General features: G+C 38.6%; 1 pseudogene; it reads left to right on the forward strand.

Annotated features, from left to right (window-relative positions):
* Window positions 1-969: 969 nt before the first annotated feature.
* Window positions 970-3,599, forward strand: LOC144648339 (uncharacterized; annotated as a pseudogene).
* The last annotated feature ends 6,921 nt before the right edge of the window (window positions 3,600-10,520 follow it).

Below are 10,520 nucleotides of genomic sequence, written 5' to 3' on the forward strand. Positions count from 1 at the left end.
AGCTTGTTTGACAATTGTTTTTTCTCACCGATGCATAGATGAAGTGACTTATCTGAATACACTAAGTTTACATGTTTCAAATGAGAAAAAGGCTGTGGCTGGTAAAATTGCAATGGTTTGTAACGAGGATCAACCATCCAAGAACAGAAAATTATGAGAGGCAAATCCAACTTTTTCACTACACTAACCATACATGTATGTTCATAAAAGTCAGTACCAACAAAGGTCAGTTCAAATTTCCTTCCAAGAGAAGATACTACTTCGCCAGCAATATCATATCATATCATATTTTTCCAAAATATTTGAAAGAAAGCTTGGCTATTTTTATAACCAGTTAAGGGAGCCCATAGTCCACAATTTTTGTCCTAGCTCATGTTTTAAACTTATTTCTTAATATGCAGCCCATGTTTTACATGTTTGCATTGTTCAATGAGAAAGAAGCTCTGGTTTGGAAAATTACCTTGGATGCTGTCAAAATGTTTACAGGAGTCAACCATTCTAGAACGGAATGTTATGAGAGGCAAATCCAGCTGTTTAACCACACTTACCATATGATCAACAAAAGTCAGATCAAACTTCTTTCCAAGCGAATCTGAAATATGATTTTCTTGCTTCGAACTATTAAATCATATTTGTTCACATCCACCATGTAATAAGTGTTTAAAGATTTACATGATACTTTTTATTTAATTTGTGTACCTTTTTACCACCAAAAGAATATCTATGACCAGAAAGTGAGACTTAACAGAATTTTATCAAACACGACTCAGACTTACCTCGAGATTGCTTAAACCAGCTTGCGACAGAATAATAATAGCTGCTGGATTTGGATTATTTATGGTGCTCGTAATTGCACCTCCTCTGAAATAGGCGATGGTTGCAGGTGTGCCTCCTCTGGGGTGCTGGTGGTCACTGGTGTGGCTCCTCTGGGGGTGATGGTGGTCACAGGTGCGCATCCCTCTGGGTGTGATGGTGGTCACATGTGCGCATCCTGTGGGGGTGATGGTGGTCACAGGTGCGCGGTCCGAGGGTTGACTTTACAGTGCTAGGAGTTATTTTTTTAAGTAATGAACTAGTGAATTCAAAGGTATACTTACATCTGTTCCAGATGCGTTTGCAGATCTGCTCCGTGATGTGCTGTTGTCAGATCTGCAAGGAAAACGTAGATGTTAACTTCATGAAATAACAAAAACGTTTTGGTGGAAAAATTTTCTATGTTCAACAAGGAAATGTTAGGTATCTTTGTTTACTTTCATATAAATTCTCGCCTGAGTTCTATAAATTGTCTTCAACGAATTGTTATCCCGACTGATGTGGTCTTGGAAGTTATGAAGTAATATGTCTTTTATGTGTGCCGAGGTGGCACTGTTTGGTAACTGCAATTCCTTCATATGACCAGAGTTCTGGAGGGTGGCGGCCATTGAAGCGCCTATCACAGTTGTGCTCCTCTTGATTTGGAACTTTGAAACTAGTTCCACCATCTTTGCCTTCACCCATAAAGCGCTGTCTGTACTGTCCATCAAAACTGCCCTCTGCTACTGACAACAGCTTATCTTTATAATGATCTTCAAAGTCAATTGAGACTTAATCAATCTGGCCGACAACATTGTACTCCTTCACTCTCCTCAAGATTGTGTCTTTAACAAAAAACAAAAACGTCACGTTGTGCTTGTGGATCAACCGTTAAAAGGACTAGTGCCTGAAGAGCTGTGTTCATCATCATCGAGTGAAACTTCACAGATTAGAGGAAGCAGCGAAGAATCTTACTCTATTCTCCAAGAAAGATCTTCACCCGGCGGGAATGCGCCTGATGTTAGCATTGTAGCTTCCAGTCAGAATAGTCACGAGTTTGAAATTGAACAACCACTGTCGCATGTTACGCCTGAACGAACTCAATTTCACTGCTCGTTGTCAGAGTCACAGTTGGGAAAGTTGTTTGACTCTAGCGTTTCATTTGATGAGGTCACCTCACCCCCCTGTATTTCGGATGGTTTACTTCCAATGCAGGAGGGGTTTACTCAGATAAAACCCAGGTATGCTTGTCAAAGAGAGTCTATGTAATGACAATACGCCAGTCAAACGAAAATCACTTGCTGAGTCATCAAATTCGACGAATACTGTTGTTAGTCAATCCTGCTTGGTGTCAAACCATAACTTGTCAGTAAAGAAAATCCCGCTTGGAAATCAAAGCAACCATAGAAATATGACGTATCAAGAAAATGTTTTAAAGAATTTCGGTAAAGAAGTTGCCGTTTCGTCTCCTTTTAAAGGCAACGTCGGACATTCTTCGACTAGAAAAGAAATGTTGGAAAAAGCAAAAGCTGACTTTGATGCTCTGTTTATTCAAAACACGTGGAATCACAAATCGCAAACACCCGTACAGGAGTTTACTGCGTATTTATTTGAAATTGAAAGGCGTCTATCGACAAAAAGGAAAAGATCGCAAACGGATGACTCTGTGCAGAAGACGCATTCATCAGTTGGAGTCAGACAGGGAAACAAACTGTTGTTACCGGACAGTCCAGTTAGTCGTTGTTTCAGGCATATGCTATTGCTGCAGGGACATGCCATTGCTGCAGAGACATGGCATGTTGCAGGGACATGCCATTGCTGCAGGGACATGCTATGCTGCAGGAACACGTGATTACTGCGGGACATGGCATGATGCAGGGCCATTTGAGCACGAGTAAGAACCTATTATAAGAAGGTTTTTAGATGAAGGGCTATTAACATAAATTTAAGCTAATCAGGTTTGTAATAGGTTCTTAATGCAAAATCTACAGCAAAACAAAAAACAAACAAACTACACTTGAAAGTTTAAAAACGAAAAAAATGAATAAAATGTTCCCTAAGGCTCAGGAACAGGAGGCAACAGTCCCAATCACTCGGGCATCGGTATGTCAGCTCGTTCTTGACCGTTTGAGTGACCCCTGAACCTGAGCCAGAAAAAGTAAATTATAAAAAGGAAAAAAGGCAATAAAACAACATTAATAATTAAACCGAACGCAATTGTCAAATAAAAAATGAGTCTTGGAACAAAGTCGCTAATTTAAAAAATAAATCTTGAGGAGTGACCGAGTGGCGTGGTGCCGTGGTGGGTGATCTTGTGGCATGATTTTGTGGCTTGTTGGATGTTGGTCGCAGCGTGGTGGATGCGGTCGATGAAATGACTTGTGGCATGGTCGATGTGGTGGTGATCGGTGTGCGGCTGGATGATTTTGGCGTGGTGGATGAGACGATGGTGGCTTTAAACAAAGTTGAGGTGGTTCAGGAAAAAGGGTGCAGTTAAGATGTGCTGGCCAGTCCATTTCAGCTAAATCATAATACTTATTGCAGTGTGAAAAAACATGAAGACAAACAGAACGACATGGCAGAAGTGGTGGCAGATCGTTGTGGCTGGTGCAGAACTGAAATTGTGCGGTGCAAACAAAAAGATGACTCAGTGCAGAACATTGAAGTTTAAATAAAAGTCTGAAATCGTGGAGCAGCTCCTTCGTCAAAGTTTGCTGTTGTTGCAGACTGTGCGGCGTACGATAGGTTTTGTTTTGTCCAAGAGCATCTCTGCAAATCTCTACTTGCACTTTGCTGCATTCAGGCTGGGGAAAAACATGCTGATTGATTCTGATAGGTCGCTGATTAATCTCTCCGTAAGGTTCGATTTGGTGTGACTGAAACTGCTATGCCGTGAAGTCTACTAAAACCAGAGTTGTTCCTGTTTCGCTCTTTTTATTAGCCAGTAAAAACCTGAGATCTCCAACAGTGAAACCCGGAGATAAGGATCTATTCATTGCCAGCAAAGAAATTATTAATTAAATTAGAAAGCTATCCCTTGTCAAAAGTTTGAATTAACTACTGTTCTAGCTTGCGTTGAATGGTCAGTATTTTATCAGCTTTACTTGTGGTCGTGGCGGATAAACGACAACGCACGCAAAACTTAATCAAGACACTGAAATGATCAGTACAAACATTACGGAAATCTGCGACCATTTTCTCTTTCGTACATCCTTTTTTTCGCTTCATTTAAAATCTCAGCACTGTAATCTAACACGGTTATCTCGGTAGCTTTTGCGAGTGGAAAAAGGTCACGATATTTCAACAAGACAATTTTTTACCTTTTTCTTGTGGTCAATAAACTCAACAGAAAACTTCGCATATTGCCCTTTTCGCACGCTAATGACAAACTGATTGTGACAACAAAAAGAGTATGTGTGATAAACTGGCTATTGTCTTTTGCTTTTGTTGTAATAATCAGGTCCAATCCTCACCTTTTATAAATAAGGGAAGGCTAATTAGGCTACTATCATCACTTCGTCATCTTGATCTAAAGTCCCTTCCTTTGCATGCCAGCTGCCTTGCAGACTGTTTTTAAGGCTTCTAGGGTGACTGTGTCTATTTGTTGAAAGCTGGCAAAGTTCACCCTAAAGTCTAGCATCCCTCTGACCAAGTAATCAGGAGTGTAGGACCGGTGGTCGTACCTGATGGTGGCCGTACCTGAGGTTCAAAAGCCGAGCATGTTGCTGAGTGCAAACATATGCCACATGCTTGATTTGTATTGATAATTGCAGTCTCAAAACTCTCTCATTGACATTCAGCATTCAGTTTGCATTGTTTTTAAGCAGTAAGTCAAAGTTACTCCCTAGTAAGTTCTCCACATTCCTTTCTAAGATCAATAATTTTGATAGATTGCTTTTGATTTTTTACATACCTGTACATGCATGTCCGGTTAGGTCATGCGTGTCCTCCTTGGTTATTTCATCCTTTAATAGTATGACTCTTCCCTCAATATGAAGAGTAAAAAATAGAGGCTGAGTACTACTCGTCCCGTCCCTCGATATGTATTGTGAAAAATAGAGGGAGATACTCCTTGCCCCTAATCCAGTCGTATACTTCCTGTTTTCAAAATTAAATAACAAGTTGTCACAAGAGTTGTCACTAAATACATAGACTTAAAGCAAAATAGGGTCCCACATTAAAAAAGCACGAGTAAGAACCTATTATAAGAAGGTTTTTAGATGAAGGGCTATTAACACAAATTTAAGCTAATCAGGTTTGTAATAGGTTCTTAATTTCTGCCAAAAAGCAACTGTAACATTGTTATAGAGTTTAAACTGGTATTCAGCCTAATGCCTTGTTAAAAAAATTGTATAGCACATTTAAAATGTAGCACTAATTATTAACAAATAGTGAAGACAATACGGCTAGATTCCTTTTAGTTTTTCAAAATGCTGACATGTGTCAGCCATTTGAAAGATCACAAGACCCTTTTTCTAATTTTTGCAGGGCGCATATTATGACTTTTTCTCAAGAATTGTGCGCAGATAAATGACTGGCGAAAACATTATCCTTCACAGTAAGTCTATCCTGAAAAAGAGCAAGGGCACTGATTTGCGGCTGCAATTGCAATAATTGCCATAAGTATTCTTGAAGAAGTTTGTAAGGATTCAGATTTATTTACAAAATTATTTGTCTGGCCATGTCCATCTTTCCCTTCCTGTCGCTTCTGTGTCTGCGTGCCTATGAAATGTTTAAGCTGGTGAGAAATTTTATACGGTTGTGAAAATTGCTTAAAAATCGAAAGTTTTTCAAGTGATATCGGTCGCATTTGGACTTGAAAACATTTGTTGTGGTGGTGCTTTTTCACTCGCCCAACCTGGGAAGCCAACGCCGCTGGTTATTTACCCTTGTAACCACAATCTTTATATAAGAACACTCCAGATAGTAGAATTCAAAACAAATTCTCCTCAGGTGTCTGACTGTAGGCTGTTCGAGCAGGAAATGTGCTGCCAGCAATACCATTTGTTCCCTAAAAGGTGACAAACAAGATGTCATAAAATCATCACAGAATGGCTTCTCGCTACCGTAAAACTAGGATTAAGTTTGTATACTTCAGCCACAGAAACAACAGAAATCACTACCTACCAGCGAACAAATTCATTCTCTTCTGATGGCCTAATCAGAAAAGGAGAGCAAAAATATAATTAAACGTTTATAAGGCTCAAATATGAGCACATTAGATTGAATTGCGAAGTGCCAGGAGGCATGAAGCAGTTTTTAATTTCCTTGTATTTGAAATTGGCATTGCCGAGCCAAAACTAAGGCTCTTTCGATTTTTCATAGTTATCGCTTACTTCTGACCATCCGATATCAATTTCTGTTACTCAATCTGCAAGATCAAGAAAGCTTTGCTGCACTAGAATAATTTTGCGAACACAACAACAACAGCAACACTTTATTTGCATTCCAGTTACAAGCGGTATTGCAAAAGTATAGGAAAGATAAAAAACAAATAATAATAATACGGAATACATCTAAAGATATGTAAAGGTAAAATTAAAATTAATTAATTAACAATTGTTGCAACTGTCGATTAATTTCTTAGTGTAAAAGCTTTATGAATGAAGTACCCTAATTTTTTTCAGAGAAAGCATCTACATCATTAAAGAGAAATATAATTTTGGGATTGACATCTAAAGAACTAAAATCAGAACAATATCGTCTATTAGACATTTTCTAATTGTATTATATCTACTACCGGTATATTTAAGTACAAAAATACTCTTCGTTTTGAACTTCATTTGAGCTGCAGTTTAGACAGATTCTCAGAGGCTCAGCCAAATTCCTAGCAAAGGACCTTTTTTGTTTGCTTAAAGAAAAATCCCAAGTTAACACCAGTCAAATCTTATAGCATCCAGCTGATCGAGGTGTCCCTCAAGGTAGTTCCCCATTTCTTCTAAAAAGTCGGCAAAAGTCAAGATCTTTGAATGTGAGCTAAATTGGAATTTTAACTAGTTTAATAAACCACAAATACAGCATACAATACGTTTCCGCTGTACTACTGAATTGAATTGATGGCCTCTTACCATTTTTGATTGTTCTTGCCATGACATATTTAACTAAAAGAGAGCCAAGAGCATGTACGTGTTATGAAGTGAAATATTATTTTTAGTGCTCTGTAATTTTAGTTCATGATTACCGTAATGATTCGATTTAGCGCCCGGGGCGCTTATTTACTTTTGGCACCTCGAGAGAGGGCGCTTATTCGAGACAGGGCGCTTATTCGGGACAGGGCGCTTATTTAATTTTTTGAGAAACAACCAAACGTATCTAACAACAACAGAAACTGTAACAGTTAGAAATTGTTAAAAGTTCAGTTATTTTTAAAATAATTGTTCATTTTAGCAGTAAATATATACATAAACTGTACGGTGAACGGCCAGGAGTTTATTTAGTTGACGTCAATGACTTCAGTAGGGCCAGTTATCCACAATAGGGGCACTTATTAGAATAGGGGCGCTTATAAGAATGGGGGCGCTAATTAGAATGGGGGCGCTTATTGGAATAGGGGCGCTTATTTACAAAAACACATTCGAAGGGGGGCGCTTATTCGGAAGGGGGCGCTTATTGGAAGGAGGGCGCTAAATCGAATCATTACGGTAATTGTTTATAACTTTGTAAAACATGAGAATCTTGTGATTTAAGGACCCGGCAGCCCGCACAGAAATTTATAGTTGTTTATCTTTAAAGCTTAGATCGATTGCCTTCTATAGTGGATATGTTTGGGTAAGTGATCGAGTGTTCGAGGGTTTACCTCACACAAAACGTTTCTAAGTTTAGGTTGTGTTGGTTATTAAGTCAAGTGCTTGTATAAGACGTTTACGTTCCCACGGTAAATGAACTTGGAAATTTTAGCTGAACTTGGTTTGGACCTCCATAAAGGTTCCTGTTATAGTTTCGTATTAATTCTTCCGAATTTGTCATTGGTCGTTTACTCTTTATTTTGGTTTTTCATGTAGGCTTGTTTGTATTTGCTTTCTTAAGTAGGTCATGGGAATGTCTCAAGTTTTCCAAGGTCATAGAGATTCGAACCCAAACATGTCTACAATTTTGCTATATAGTTGAGAAACCTTCGAGGTATAATTTAGGAGAAGAAGAAGTAGTAAGAGAGTAGTAGAATTGTAGCTGTGAAGAGCCAGATGTAGCTGAAGAAAATAAAGAAGAAACCCAGAAGATCTGCTTAGAGTCTTGGTTACCTCTCGCAGAGCTTTTCCCCCTAAAGACATTCTAACATACGGAAAAGGTCAAGCGTGTGTACCAGAGGTAATCAAACAATTCTAAAATTTGGCAAATGGTAAGTGTACATGAATATGAACCTACCATGTAACAGTATAGTGCATACCATCCACGGTTATCCCTTGGCTCTGCAGCTCAGCCACTTGTAGCAAGGTGGCAACTCTGGCCTTCTTCATAGTCCTCTTTTCTTTAAAAAAGTTACGAGGGATGTGAGTTTAGAGATCACCATCTATGTAGTTGCTGATTTCTTAATAATAATAGACTTCTAGACACAACAATTGGCTTTCTCTCAGCATTTACGACTGCACATAGATATACTTGGAAAATGTTCTCAACCCTGACAAAAAGATTGGATAATGTTTGCATTGTTCAACAAATAATCTCACCTTTCTCTATTGCCATGTAAAGATACTGACACATTCCAAGCTTTATGTATCCAGCAAGAGGCATCAATAGCTGCAGTTTGATTGGAAATACCGTGGAGGTTTACGTTTCTACCGAATTGGCAAAGAAATGGATAAAGGCAGTTGATGGCCATTGAGCATTCAGTTATCTGACTCAAGCCTAAGTACTTGCAAGATGTTCACTCAACCGCATCTCAATGTTAATAAGCTAATATTTATTTTTGACCACGATGCAGTGCAATCGTAGTGCATAACATCGCCCGACCAAAAACTATAAAAACTATTTTTATTAATTATCCATTAATTACATCAAGATTAATCTGGTTTTGCAAGATCTGCCGGTGCGATCCCCCTCTCCATTGGTGCCACATTCTTTCATCTCTCATTTTCCCCATTCATGTATTCTTTTCCAATTTTAGATTGTTCCAACAAGACTTTATTTCTTGTGTGTGGACGCCAGTTGGTGGGTCGACGACCATAAATGGGTAAACAAGAGACCAGAATTTGGAGATGGAGAATCTCCGCAGTTTTGACGTTTGCTAGATCAGAAGCCCGGTCACCAGAAAAGAAAAGCGCCTTAAAATATACCTGGTCCCTCGCTACTCAAGTGTGGATAAGGCTGAGCCATCATTTTCTAATACTCTAGTGTATGTCCTGATTCTTGTCTTGGTAAAGCCAACAGGGCAAACGTTGCATTGTATAGCACCTGCAAAGCAATACAACACAGAAATGATTAATACGCTGATTGAGAGAGGGATCCTTGTGCTCAGAGTTAGCGTTTTGTGACATGGTCAATTTCGTCTGCAAGTCTATGGCGTGCTGGCTGAGTTCTTACGTGCTAAAGACTGGAGTGAAATAGCTTGTGAAGGTGGTGGTGGTGCTGCATATCGTATAGCATTTGTGAATTGATTTGAAGTGATTCACCAGATTTCCAAACAACAAACTTGTCCTCGGTGAAGCTGATCCTTAACCCTTTTTTTAAAACGTTGCTGCCATTTTTTTGGTTTTCCCATTATGATACTTTTTGTCTGTATTGGCGAACAAGTGAGCAAAGAACAACCAATGGTGGTTATATAATCCTATAATGAGCCCATGGTGTCAAGCAGTTTGAAATGTAATTGTCTCATACTATTGTTGCATTCAAGGACATCCATTGAGACGTCGTCAACATATTTGTTGAAATTTTTTAATTTTTTTCTATTCGGTCCTTTATGTCCTGCGTCATACAACTTAGGAGATTTTTTGCAATGAAACTGAATGTTTTCGAATTACTGCACTATAAAACGAACTTCAAGGTAAGCAGGCGCTCTTTTGAAAACATCTTAGCACAACATAAAAGAAACTTCAATGTGAGCATCCCGAATTGGATTGTCTTTTCATCTAGGCTTTGGATTGGCTGAAGTATTTGCATGAAAGTTTTGCATTTACACATTTAGATTGCGTCTTTCCTGAATGCTTTTCACCAGTTAACATTCCTTCATCAGGTATTTATTTTACACTGTCAGTCTAACTTTTCTTGTTCCTATGCAGATTGGTATTTATTTCTTCAACAATGTCACTTTCATCCACGCTTTGGATTGGCTAAGGTATTTGTTTTCTGGCATCTCCTCTTTTTTCTTTTGTGGCGTTTCTTATTTTCTTTTCCTGTCTGTTCCTCGCCATGTTTCTTGTTTTCGTCTGTTAAAACACAAAGCTTGTTTGACAATTGTTTTTTCTCACCGATGCATAAATGAAGTGACTTATCTGAATACAGTAAGTTTACATGTTTCAAATGAGAAAAAGGCTGTGGCTGGTAAAATTGCAATGGTTTGTAACGAGGATCAACCATCCAAGAACAGAAAATTATGAGAGGCAAATCCAACTTTTTCACTACACTAACCATACATGTATGTTCATAAAAGTCAGTACCAACAAAGGTCAGTTCAAATTTCCTTCCAAGAGAAGATACAACTTCGCCAGCAATATCATATCATATCATATCATATTTTTCCAAAATATTTGAAAGAAAGCTTGGCTATTTTTATAACCAGTTAAGGGAGCCCATAG

This window comes from Oculina patagonica, chromosome 4 (genome assembly GCF_052425735.1).
Source record: "Oculina patagonica isolate OP01 chromosome 4, crgOcupat, whole genome shotgun sequence".
NCBI lineage: Eukaryota > Metazoa > Cnidaria > Anthozoa > Scleractinia > Oculinidae > Oculina > Oculina patagonica.